The sequence below is a fragment of the Polyodon spathula genome, chromosome 19 (genome assembly GCF_017654505.1).
Source record: "Polyodon spathula isolate WHYD16114869_AA chromosome 19, ASM1765450v1, whole genome shotgun sequence".
Classification (NCBI taxonomy): Eukaryota; Metazoa; Chordata; class Actinopteri; order Acipenseriformes; family Polyodontidae; genus Polyodon; species Polyodon spathula.
The window spans coordinates 28,426,768-28,441,042 of NC_054552.1; positions in this window are offsets into that span (position 1 = coordinate 28,426,768).

Genomic DNA, 14,275 nt, shown 5'->3' on the forward strand with positions numbered 1-14,275 from the left:
AGCTATTATATATAGTCACTTACAATAGGACATTGATTTAACATCTCATCCGTAGGATGGCGCACAAAGAGGTTAGGTGACTTGCTCAGGGTCACACTGTGAGTCAGTCAGTGTCAGTGGTGGGATTTGAAATGGTGACCTGGTTACAAGCCCTGGACTTTAATCACTGGACTACACTTTAGTCTGTTTGGTTTTATAATATCTACAGACAGAACAAGTGTTAAGAAAAAAATATACATGACAATTTCAGAGGAGTGAGTCTTATCAGATTTACCATTTATATTTGATTTCTGTAAGTACAGACAGCAGATTTGTTGCTAGGAATCATGGGAATCAAATTAATTGGTGACTCATGTAAGATACTGGGATAGGGATTTTAAAATGCTTCTAGGAGATATATTATAGTGAAAAGCACTGCATTAATGGTACATTTAACTAAATTAATGTATTAGCCTTATGTCATTATAACAAACAGTGTTTGAAGGCTTTTTTTAAATACAAAAGCATTAAATAAAAACATGAATGGCTCAAGAAACTTGGTTACTATAGAGACCAGGGGGTACTGTAAAAGAATATAAACATGACTCCTGTGCAACAGATTTTAAACACATTTTAGTATTTATTTACACTGTGATGCTTTTTTAGGTGTTTTCTGTGTGTCTGAAAGTATTCTCAAATAATTACAAATAAACACCAAGATGTGTTGAAAACATGTTGTGTTAGATCTTGAATTCTATAAAAACACTTGGTTTTACACTCTAGGTACAATAGCAGAAAAATGAAGCAGGTGAAAAAATATCGACCGCTAAAAAGTCTGTAGTCAAGTTCAGATTTTTTTTAACAGCACCAGATCAGAAGCTTGTAGGCCCGAAATGCTTTCTGCTCAAAGTGTTCCACTTACCCAGTCTGGCTTGGAACACGGTGTACTGCAGCTCCTTATCTATATATCCAGTGGTCTGATCTGGTGATTAATCATTGAAATACTGTGGTGCTTATAGCTGTTTGCCTATTTATTAATTATTCCCAGGTGCATTAGTTTTAGTAACACAAACAACCCTCAGGCAACTTGTTCCCCACCTTATGCCCTGGATTTGTTTCTTCTAAACCCACGAAAAAAAAAATAAAAACCTTTTATAAACAGATGTTTTTACCTCTTCATTATGCTAATATTAGTGTTGCAATGCCCATGCACAAAATGCGACGATAAAACAAACCTGGCATTTCCAATGATGCCTTTCTATTCATAACCACGGGCTTACAGAGTTCAAGAATGGCATACAGGTGATTTCAATCCTAGTAGTTATTCATTCAGTTTTGATGCTCAGCGTTTTTGTTGAACACTGAAGCACGTGCCAGTCGTTACAACTGTGTAATGCCTGCATTTCAACTGCAATCCACATGCATGGCACCTGTACTGTAACCATGGAGTGCTTGGAATCTGTCAAGGAGCTTACAGGTACCAGGCAACAATACATTGCTTCCCCACTGTTCCACTAACATACAGTACAGCTGCTTGGTTCTACACTTGGATCTGTGCTGGTGTAGGACGTTCATTTAGTAAATGACTGTAACACTGAGCCTGTCCATCACATATAGTTGGCTATATTATGTTTTCTGGGCTTTAACACAAATGTTCAATTAACATGTGTAGCCCTTTTTCTTTGGTTACACTTTTTGCGACTCTTGGAATCTCATCTTGAATACTCTTAATGGCTAAATACATTAACGACATAGATCTTCCATTGAGATCTAGCTGAAACAACACAGGGTCCTGTTAAACAACCTTAAAATAAAACCAAATAGAAAAGCACACAGCATCCTTCCTTTTGATCATTTTTATTGTCTGCCTCCGTGATTGACTGCCGAGAAGATTAAATATTATGTAATCTGGCAGGCTGTTTTCATTGGAACCAAATGGCATTAATTTATAATAAAGGAACCCAGCATGGAAATGAAAGCAGGCTACTCAAAGCATGGATGTTTTATATCTTATTATATATCTTTATGTGTATCATCGGATACAGAATTAGAAACAAAATGAAAATGTTACTTAAACTATAGTTTAATGGACACAAAGTTTAAACCTAGCAACTAGCAAGAAACAGGAATTGAAAAGCTCCTACCAGCAAATAAGTTGGTCGGTTCTTGCTAGTTTATACCACTGATGTAATCTTATAATTTGAGTTAAATTTGTAGTGATAACCAAACCTTTAAAATCATCTTTCTTGCTTCTTGTTAGCATAGCAACAAACACTTATAGAGTGCTTTTGTTTAAGTAAAAACAAACAAGATAAAAAGACATAATATAGCCGCGTAATAAGAGGTATAAAAATTGCATTTAAACCCTTTATTGAAATATTTACTTGGGTGTTCAAGAACAAGAAGCCTGTAGCTTTGTGATGTACCAGTAACCTAATGAATAAAAAAAATCAGATATTTTACTGAGAGAGAAACATAATATTACAACTGAATGTTGATTATTCCCTTTGGAAAAATAATTGTTTCCTAGTCGAAAATCATTGTAATTTATTAAACAGTAATAATATGCACTCTGGGAAATTAACTTCCAGATAATTATAGCGGTTACCAGTAAGTAATGTGCATGGGTCATTTTCAAATAACGTGCTTGCACAGGAATTAGAAAGGCAATGTGGTATGGATACAGTCCAGAGCAAAGAACAGATGTGTCATATTACCTAATATTACCTGGGGCCATTTCAGCTACAATTTCTCAGATAATACTTCATATTTTATGTTCATGCTGATAAATGTTAGGGTGGTTTGCAAATGTGCTAGATTTTAAAAAGAGTAATCTATAGACCTCTAGAGGTGATGTTTAAAAACGGGTTTGTAATTATATATTTGCTATAGTAGTGTGTATACAGTACGATTGATTTTTTTTTTCTTCATTTGGTTTACGTTTAAATCCCAACTCACTAGCCATGTTTCTTTGTATGTCATATCCCTGTGCTTTGTCAGTTTGGATAACCCATTACAGGTGTCTAATTACCGTATTCACTCATTGAATTGAGTGATACCTTGTCATTTAGAGCCACATCTGTATCCCAACCTATAACCCCGAAATTCTATGAGTTAATTCTCTTGGTGGATTGGAAGGCCCTTGAGTAACAATGAATTACATCCATGACCATATCTAAACCTGGAATGTATAAAATATGCCTGTATGATGTTAGAAGTGTGATTAGTTTACTTCCACCTGCCTTTGCAACCTAGGTCTCCCAGGTCAATATGGCTTGCATTGGTCAGCATAACACTTTGCTGATGAATTCCCCTCTCCCCAACCTACGTTTTTTACATTTTTTACATCCCCACTTACTGCTCTCATAGCCCACATCGACTGTATAGATTATACTTTTAGCCATAAATAAATGCTACATTCATACATATATAGCCAGTTAAGAACAGCTATATGGTATGTGTGTAAGAATTATGTTTGCCAAAGACATGTCAACAGGCTGTGCAGACTAGTTTATTCAGAACAGGCCATTAAAATGAGATTAAGTTCACATTGTATGCAAGTAAATGAAATCTCAGACCTTAATATAATTAGATTACCTTATGCAGCTTAATATTGTGCCACAATACAATATACAGTATATGTAACTGCTTACAAAGAAAGTTTGTGATTATGAACTTGTTTAATTTGCACTTGATTGTGATTTTGAAATGTTCTCTCAGCAGGTGTCTCCGCTCAGCATTGTTGTTTCAGAACAGGTTTTTAGCATTATCATAATGTTTAAAGGCTGGTAGTATTTACCATAGATCCACTGAGAGATCATTAAAACAGAACTGTGACGTCATGCTTCCAATAATGTCCTGTGTTAGCCTGATATATGTATTATATCCATACAGCAATAAGCAAAATAAGTAATTATACATATGTATTTGAATATCATGTTTTAACAACCCAGCGTTTGTTAAACAGCCCAGAAGGCCCACACAAACACATTTCACGTGACATCACACATCAAACATCCATAAATACACCCAGGGATCAATCCTGTCACATCAAATGTTGTTTTATTTGATTAAAAATGTTATTATGAAATCAGGATAGCGTGAGGCGCGAGTCCTTGTTTCCAAGTAGATCCCAGGGAGACAGCAGTCGTTTCACGCGTCCATGTTGACATCTCGTACAGCAGCTCAAGACAATAGCAATACAGCGCTCCCCCTTTGGGGCAGCTGGTAACGTCAGTTTAAAAAATGGGTTGATAAAAGGGTTACAGCAGCGTGCAAAACTTCTCTAGTGTCTCTGACTATAAAGTACTGCAGTTCCTTCTTCTCTGACAAGGTTTACTCAATACTATAAATGAATTTGAGATCATGGGCCTTCTTATTTTGGTGATGTTCACCATTCAGATAGTTATAGACAGACAGACTCACATGCATTTTTGGTTAAAAAAAAAAGTCTCTATTTCGTTTCACTTCAAAATACAAGCACTTAAACTTCCCTGCAAATATTAAATCCATTTTGTTTTTAATGTATGGAGTTCTATCTTCACAATCACAGAATTGTGTGCTAAGTACATATTATATATATATATTAGTCATTGGTTTAACTAACAAGGGGAGATTTTTCAGAGTTTTCAACACTCTGACAGACAGTGGGTGCTGAAACGCCACCACATTCCAGCCTCTGCTTTGGAATGGACAGGCTGAGGAAGGATGCATATTGATGGGATGCTGGTGGCTTCCAAAAGATGCAGAGACCAAAAGTGTCGAAATCAGTGGTAGAATGTATTTATAATTGTTTTAACATTATTTCCATGAGATATAATTCAACCAACTTGATCAAAGCTCATCCCGATTTCCATAGCAGATATCTTTAGTGACTTTTTAAGGCTGGCCAGAAAAATCACAAAGATGTACATTTAAACAGTTAAAATCCACATGATATATTTCAGTACATCTTAAAGTCGTTTCTGATTATCAGTTTATATAAGTACACGTATCATATAATGAAATATTAAGTGTTTATAGACAAGTTTATACAGTTAAAAGCATAGATAATCATGAAAAACCTAGTTTCAAGCAGGTGTACTCAAACTTTTGACTGGTACTGTGTATATATATATATATATATATATATATATATATATATATATATATATATATATATATATATATATATATGTATATATAATTTTATTTTAACTGTGTCTCTATCCTAAAATTATTTTGAAATCCTGCCTTTTAAAAACCTTTTTGTTGATCATTTATTCATTATATACAGGCATTCAGAGATGGTTACAGCTGTGGATAAACCAGGCGATCTGCCGTTTCTGATTTAAGTACTCTGACGTACATTGTCATTTTAGTCCACTGGTCTAATTAGTTGTAAACAGGATACAATTAGGACTTTACCGTAATCTGCAATAGTGACTCATTTGCACTGTGACAGTTTATTCTCAAATATCTATACTTAACAAGTATGATTTTAATATATTTTCCAGTCCACTTATTTTAGAAAAGTATCTTTAACCATAACAAACACATTCCTAATATTGCCTGCTGTAAAGCTCGGAGGTGCAAAAACAAGTCCATAGGTTGCTGTGTGCTGTAAATGTTAATATTTATTGATTATTGTCCAGGTTTTTGTTCAAACCAGATCTTACAACATCAGTTTTATATGCATCACTGCAGAACCCAGACTACCCACATTTTCAGATGTATAGCAGCACTGTAGATTGCAAACTAACCCTATTAACAACGCCTGTGTCCGAATGTCCGAATGTCACTCGAGACCATGGAATCAGTGGCCCTGATTCTTTACAACACCCCCATTGTTCCTGACATTGTATTGGATTCCATGTCCAAACGCAGTACACACTTTTACAACCTTTTCACATTCTATTTATAATTTGATGTGCAAACATTTTCTGTTATTGATTATATTTTTTTGGTATTTGATTCTTGCATGAATGCAAGTTGTTTTTGGTAACCTTTCGTTACCATCTGAACAAAATATTGATTCTGATTACTGTGCTATGGTTATGGGAATCACTGCATTTCAATCTCCTTAGCACAGTTCTGTCTAAAACAAATATCAGCACGCCTAGTGGGGGTCCACTCCAGTTATTTTTAAAGCATGGAAGTATTTAGATTGAATTGCTAGTCCCCCTTCAATTTGTTTCTATATGATTGGTTTTAGTTTTAAAATGAAGAGGCATTGTACACAGTTTCAAAAGATATTTTGTATACAAGTAAAGTGTACTTTTTTTAAAAATTCTGGTTAAAAAACAGTAAACTAAAATTGAACAGAATATCATTTTTCTTTTTTTTTAAACAGAGGCTGGTCTTTTTGTTGCAGCAGACCTGTTAAACCCTCACCGCTCCTTCCCTAACAAACAGCGCCCCTGGCTGAGCCGAGTGCTAGGGAAGCCAGCTCCTTGCTGTGCCTGGTACTGCGAGGCACAGCTGGTCGCGCTCCAGCCAGACTCGGCCTCACACCTCCATCCCCCCAGGAGCCCCAGGTGACGGATTGCTGAGCTGCCTGCTGGGGAAAAGCACAGATCAGCAGCTTCTTTACACGTCAGCATGGCCCCTGCAGCATGCCCATGCATATGCAAAGAGCAGCTTGCCAGCAGAATGCACCGGACCAGGCATTCCAAATGGAGCTGTGGATTGGGGATCACCATTTGTTGGATGTGGAAAAGTAATCGTGTATTATGCTTTGAGCAAACATTCGGGTGTCAGAGTGGTGCCATGTAAAAGAATTGAATGAGGATCACCGGGTCAATTATCTGCTGCTAATGGTAGCTCCAGAGGATTTCAGTGCTATAAAAAACCGAAATTGCATATGTAGACATTTGCAAAATGTGTTTTTAGTTTAGCTTTTAGGCTGCTTGAAACATGACCTTTTAAAGTGATTTAAAGTCCCGTTAGCTTCTACGTCTGCAGTAGGATAACGACTACTCTACAATACTTGGAACCTGAGCAGAAGTATACAGACAACTCAAAATATGTTCATTGGGTCTGGTTCTTTATATTGTACAAAGGTTTGAACACTTTACTGATGGTATAGTTAAAGTACATTTAACTGAAATTAGAGCAATGACTGGAAATGCAAGTAATGTAATCCTTTTTCTAGATTACGGCTTTAATAAATTTCATTACTACATTACACACAGACACACATTTTCACTTGATCTTTGATGATTATTTCAGGTATTTCCAGTGGACCTAAATGAATGATCCAATTTGTGGTAAAGAAAAGAAAATTGAATTTTCCCTTAAGTCTAAAGAAGACCTTGTGTTGACCTGTTGATCTTCAAGGACTTAATAAGCTGTACCCAAGTAAATGATTGGTTTTACTGGGGTAAGATTTCAGTAAGGGAAACAGGCCTACGGCTAAAGAGATTTACATGACTTAAAGGGTTTAACTTGCTAATATGGGTAAAAATAGTTTCGCAGAATCGAAAAGTGTATTTATGACCTCAACAGTAAGACTTGAACCCATTCAGCCCGTTCAGCATCTTGTGCAATACCACTATAATGCTGTCATCGTCTGCATCTAGATAGCTGATTAACACCTGGGTTCTATTAAAGTCTTACACGGTGCAATTTTTGTGGGTGTGTTAGCATTTGGCTTCTATTTCTTAAATAAACTAGAACAACAAATTCTAATGTGAGACTTGGGGAATAACTTTGATTTCAAACAGCAATTTCTCAAAAATTTAAAAACCTGATACTCAGAGACTTTCATACATTAGACACTGGAGTTAATTTGTTTAAAACTTTGGTACTAAGCAACATAAAATAGGTTCTAAGTTATTCATCACATTAGCAATGCCAGAAAATAATATGAGAGGCAATAGTTACCTGCTGGAAGACACTTTTAGTTTTTGTTTTAAATCTGTTTTGTGTAAAGACAATTTGATGTGAGAGATATTATGTAAAAGCAATTTGTTTTGTCGTAATGTTGCTTCTGTAATCCTGTTAAATGCGTTTCAGAATCCACTGGTCTCCCCCATTCAGCTAGCAGATCATTAATAATATACCCAACAGAGCTGTGCATACATTGAAGAGACAGAAATGTTTGTTGCACCAAAATTTTACAGATGTACTACTGTAGATATTTCCTGGCAAGAAATGCTTGCATTTTGTTTTTCTGCAAAAAAAAAAAAAAAAAATGACCTGCCAACATTTCTTGTTTTCCAGTAGAGTAGTGCAACTTAACTATGAAAGCACTTATTAACATTAAGGAGAAGATTTAGGATCTGTAAATCCTAAGGGTTGCATTCAGCAGTGTCATTCATTTTTATTGCCTTGCTAATTCTACATGCTACCTTTACTGTAAAAAGCCTCTAAATGCCTTTGTGATTTGTGTATATTGGCTTGATTTAGGCACTTCAAGCATTAGCCTATACAATACACAATCCTATAGTACTATCTAATACAAACAAGGCTCTGTAGTGCACGTTTCCTACAGCAGGCTGTCCTTGGCTAAATACAAATACAAGTTAAATGAAAAAAAAGATGCGTGAGTTCACCAACCCATCTCACTCCCTTATCAATAGCAGTTGTGCAGCTATTGGTTTACTGAGCTGGTGTAGTTATTTGGTTCTGAAGGGTTTTTAACAGTATCCTCCCATGTGCATTTAAGGAAGCTGTAATGTCATGCAATTGGGGCCATATTATTTTTGTCTGAATCCCTAAGAGTGATGTAAGAGGAAAGAGGAAACTAGCTAACTCCCAACCAACAGACCAAAGGCTAAATTAGTGTTGGACGCAGACCAGATTGACTTAAGCATTCCCTCTCTTTGCTTAAAAACCTGTTCCACCCACAGCAGAAAAATATATACTTCCTGTTTTATGTTTTTCTAATAGCAATAATATATTAGGACTGAGTAATGGTTCTTCGTCAAACATATCACATTTCACTTTATCAAAAAAGATTCCTCTAAATGTGCTTTTAATACCTTACTTCACTGACTGCTGTAACGGTGAAGGGTTGGTAGATATGATTTATGGATTTCAATTCCTCAAGTGTTTGTTTACTTTGCCCATCTTAAATTGTAATGAATTGAGTCAGGTTGTTAGTTCATAAATTGACTCTTAATTATAAGTAGTCAGTGTTTTCAAAACACATTAACTATAAAACAAAGCTCTTAATGTTTTACCTGCATATTGTCATTAACCTGTACCCTAGGTGTAGTAGAGACAGGAGTCTAGGAAGTTCATTGCTGCTGTTTGTTCTGCTGAGTCCATTGACTATGAGTCAAACTCGAGTGAGATATCATAATTACATAAAACCCTGAGGCTATTACCTTCTTATTGCTTGCTTGGCCAGATATGTGCCTTATCTGTGACTTTTGACACCAGTAGACAATTAGCCATAAACTACTACTCTGTGTACATCAATGTGTCTTTTAGCTGTAGGACTTTGTAAATATGGCTCAGCCCAATAGACTTTTCATCTATAATTAAATCCCAGTGGAGCTGTCTTGAATTCCTTTCTTTTCTTTTTCTCTTGTTGATTTTTCTGATTGGCCTGTATGTCAGCCCTGTCCTGGTGTTTGTGCACTGGGGGCTAGATTTATGTTTTATTTGTGGAGCATGTTAAGAAACTTGAAGGTTTTGCGGAAAGGGAAAACATAACTGTGTATTTTACCCATCTTGTTTAGTTTGAAAGTTGTAAACTGTACACTGGTACATTCCCAGCTGTGACCACTTCTTAGCTAATCCTGCATTCTTCCATTGGGTTTATAATGAACAGAAAACAAGAATGAGAATATCCAAGTACTAAATTACTTCATTATTTTTGGTGACCTGGTCTTTAGTGTGTACCTATCCACAGCACACGCACATACATTATCATGAGAAATTAATCATAGTGAGTAAGTGTAGAGAGAGTTCCTCTCCCACCTAAGAAGTCTCTGGACCCTCCATATCAATGTCAAGGAGCTGAGTGGAGAGTCCTGGCACTGTTCTGAATTATTTTGCACGTACAGAGTGCCGATGGATAGAAACTTGGCTTCAGCCCCTAGCGTTTTTTAATTCCACAAAACCGACATTCATCCGCATTATTGTTTTGTTGCCCACTTGTCAAACTGACACAAAAGCATTGAGGAGTTCCATAACAGATAGGAATTTACTTTTTCTTACACCAAACAAACCATTGCACTTTGTTTGGATTCCTATGCAATGCTAAATTACTTATACTAATACAGTTTGAGACTTACATTTCATTTTTCACTCTACTACACAGTCTTTTTACTTGACAATGGCAACCATAAATAACATATATCTTTACAACAGTGCAGAGAGCCTTTGTTTAGTGCTCTCCCAATCTGTTATAGCTTTGCCTCCTGTCTTGGGAACCTAATTACAAAAGCAGCTACTAAATTACTACAAAACTGTACCCTTTATAATATTAGGCTTAATAAGTTGCTGTCCATGAAGCCTGATAATGACAATCTGTTCTCGCTGATTTAAAAAAATGAAGTAAAAATAGTAAGGTGGTAAGCTCAATTAAATCATTAGCCAGGAATGTGGTGGAATATGTACACTCAGCTGTCACACCATCAATGTCCAAAAACTGTGAATCATTCATTCGGAAAATGTTCTTAACATTTCCCGTAATAGTTCCCTCCAGCTTAAAAAGGGATCTTGAGACCTCAGGTTCATTTTATAAAATTAATTTTGATGGGATAAGTCCAGGTGGGAGTAAAACATATATAGACACTTAAAAACTGCCTATTCTGCATTGGCTACAATGGTTGTGGCTAACAAAATCATTTTATAAATCCCAGCTGAAGGAAGGTCTTGAATGAAGCCAGTTTAGCACTTCATGCTTTAACACAAAGTCACTGTTGCGGTTAAATGACCTGGAAATTGAAACAACACCCTACTCTACCAGAAAGTAGGGGAAGAAAAACAAGGACTTTATTTCTCTTGCTTGTCAACCCCCCCACCCCAAAGGTTGGGAAGAATATTAGCTGCGCACTAGCCTGTAGGTGAAGCATGCGCACTTAAGTTTGTGCAACACTGATATGCTTCCCCACCTCACTTTCCCACAACTAGCCTGATAAAAACTAATGCTTCATGTAAAGGAGGGATGATAGGAATGTGGAGTCAATTCTTACATTTTTCAGGCAAACATTCATGGAAAAAAATGTGATTTAAAACATTAAAAAATAAAAGTGAAATAGTCACAATAATGACAACAACTAATACTCTACAGCAGTGGCTCATTACTTACAATGGTTGTTATTAAAGATATGAATCATTTATTTTGCCAGCCCTCACCAAAGGATTTTTTCCAAGGAAGCCAGACTTACTGTACAAAAGTCTACTTTTCAATTTGAATTTACATTGAAAGTGCTGCACAGCGTCTTTGTTGTAGATAAATTGAACTTGGGAATGTTATTCAAACAGAAATCACTTCAAAGGCAAAAGACAAGACTGAGAGGAACATTCAGTGCCTCAAGTCTGGCTGATAACCAATTAATGTGTAAAAAAAAATACATGTGAAGGAAGCAGGACACATGCCGTTAAAAACAGGCCTTTCCCATGCTCCCATACCAGTTTGTTTCATTTGATGTGCAAAGAGAGATCTGTGATTCATCTTAACCGGAGACGGACTATCATGCATAAAACAAACATAGTCTGCGTGTCTAAGATTCAGAATATATTTTTAAACAGTGACTCCAAAAACAATTGAAACATTAATAATTGAAGCCAAAAAGTGCTTGATAAGTCCTGCTTCACAGATGAAGAAACAAGAAAAAATGTGTTTGACTTTTCTGACAGGCTGTTATTTAATAGGACCAATGACAGTTCTAGCTGCTACATACCCCACTATACAGCGCAGGCTACCAGTTGAAAGATCATATTAGTATGATATTAGGTGGGCTACCAGAGTCAGTGATATCATTAATGACATGACCACTGTGTGTGGAGCTAGCTGCTCTATACTAATTTATTTTCTTTAGTGTTTTAAAAGAAAAGCGATGAAGCCCCTGGGGTGCAGCAGAAACTGAGTCTACCCAAGCCTTGCACAGGTGTCTCGTTTCTTCAAGATCTAGTTGCACCACTGAATCCATGAATGTATAGGTCTATGGTGGAGCCACAAGAGGGCGCTGCCCTCATTGGAACTCTCTGAGGAATTCTCTTGGTATTTAGGTCCAAAACTAAAATTAAAGGGTTGCATCTTAGGAGGGGGATATTTTTCCTTTTTTAAGACACCTTATTATTTTTTTAATGAATTATGACAGTTTTCTGCTTAAAAGTTCATACTTTATGAATGAGTTATTGTACAGTATTTGTGTTATTTCCAGAATGTTATTAGTAAAGCATTATAATGATATTTAGGATGGGTCAAGTGGGTTTCTAAAATACTAACAGTGTCAAATAAAGGCTGAAACGGAAAAATCTATAGAAACAAGATAGGGGACTTCTAGGACAGGAAAGCTGTTATTCTAGATAAAACTTAGACATCTCTTCTTTCTTTTAAACTGTAAATTCGATGACAAGCATTCTGACAAAGGATCTTTTTCAATGTTCTTTTGTTGGAAAAGATTGAGCAAGAAGACAGTCAAACAAAGAAGTCCAGCTCAACAGGTCCAGGACGACTAATCCTCCCTCTCTCCAAGCTGATCTAACAGAAGGGTTTACACTGTTACAACTCTGACCAGACTAGTGGGAGAATTCCTGAAAGCTCAGAAAACAAACCCTGCAATTTGGTTGAGGGCTGTACATAACTATCTCTTCACAGGGTGTCAGTAGAGCTTCGTATTAAACCTTGGATCCATAGGAATGGCAAAGGCCCCCTATATAGTTGGAGGGTATAGTTGGTATAGTCTTTCAGATTTAGTTCAAATGTGATGATTGATTCATCGCTCTATTTTGTAATAGTCTTAAATGTTATAGCCCACATGTTGATGTGATTTCAGTATAGTTGTGGCATACAGCCATACCCACTTGCATTATGATCCTGCCAGATCTCAGATGATATGTACGGACGAAAAGAGGGGATCTTCAAAGTAAGAATAGGGGGCACTATCTCAAGGTTGGACTGTGATCCTTTGGCTGGGTCATTAAACGGAGATGCTGTCTGGACGACCTTGTAGAACATTAAAGATGTCAGTGTTCTAGTGGACTGTCTGCCCTGGAGCTCTGCCCATATTCCATTCAGATATTCTGTATGAATAAGTCAATACAAATTCTTTGCATCTCTGTGGATCCACCCTAATAAATGTAGCCAGTTTTATTATGTGTTTTATTAATACACGGTATTTATCTCACACAACAGTATTTAAACAAGAAAACATGCATATATACCAATTCATTATTAAGAAAAGGTGGTTACATTTTAAAATAAACATTTTTTAATTAGAATTATCCTGGTAAATATAAACATCTAGTTCCCTCCACCCCATTCCTCTCCCCCAGTGGCCCTGCATTGCTCAACTCATTGGACTTGAATGTTTCATCAAACAGCTGACCTCACTCTTACTAATATACAATTACCAACAAAAGATGAGCTAGCTGGAGGATTTTCACCAGGATTTGATCCAATCATCATTTATTTATTTAATTCATATGCTGCATTATTCATACTATCGCTTCCCTTACTTACGCACATGCCTGGCTATTTCAAAGAAATCCTGCAAGATCTTCAAATTATTCCGTGAAGTTTCCCTGAATAGCTGCAGGAATGTGCTGCTTCAGGAAAGGCTTGCACAATCTCTGATCTGCAGAATCAGACCAGTGTTGAAAGCCAGCTGGACGGAATGTTTGGCCAGACCTGGCTATCAGTTTACCCATCTTACACCAAGTGTATTGAACAGCCAGGAAACTTGCTATCGATTCATCTGTGTGAAACCGGCATCACAGTAGAGGCACAAGTTATGAGCAGAGGCAATGATAAGATACACTATTTTCAAGATAAAAGGAGTTAAACGCAAAGAAAAAAAAATTGAAACGGATGCGAAAAGACAGTCGGCAAGCTTAAATATCCAATGCCCAGTGCCCACTATTTTAATCTGAACTGCATGGAAGACCCTGGTGCAGCTCTGGCATCTGATTGTGGATCATGTTCTCTGGAATGATAAAATTGTTTCCAACTATCCTTATACACATGGTTATACCACTGTCCTAACTCCTACGTTGTACTGTGTAATAGCTGGTCAGTAAAAATCACAAAGGATGCTAACCAGCCACTGTCTTAACTTCAACCAATCTTTCAATTACTGCTTCTCAAGATCCTTCAGTGTGATGCAATAGAAACAATTCACAGCTCTGCTGACAT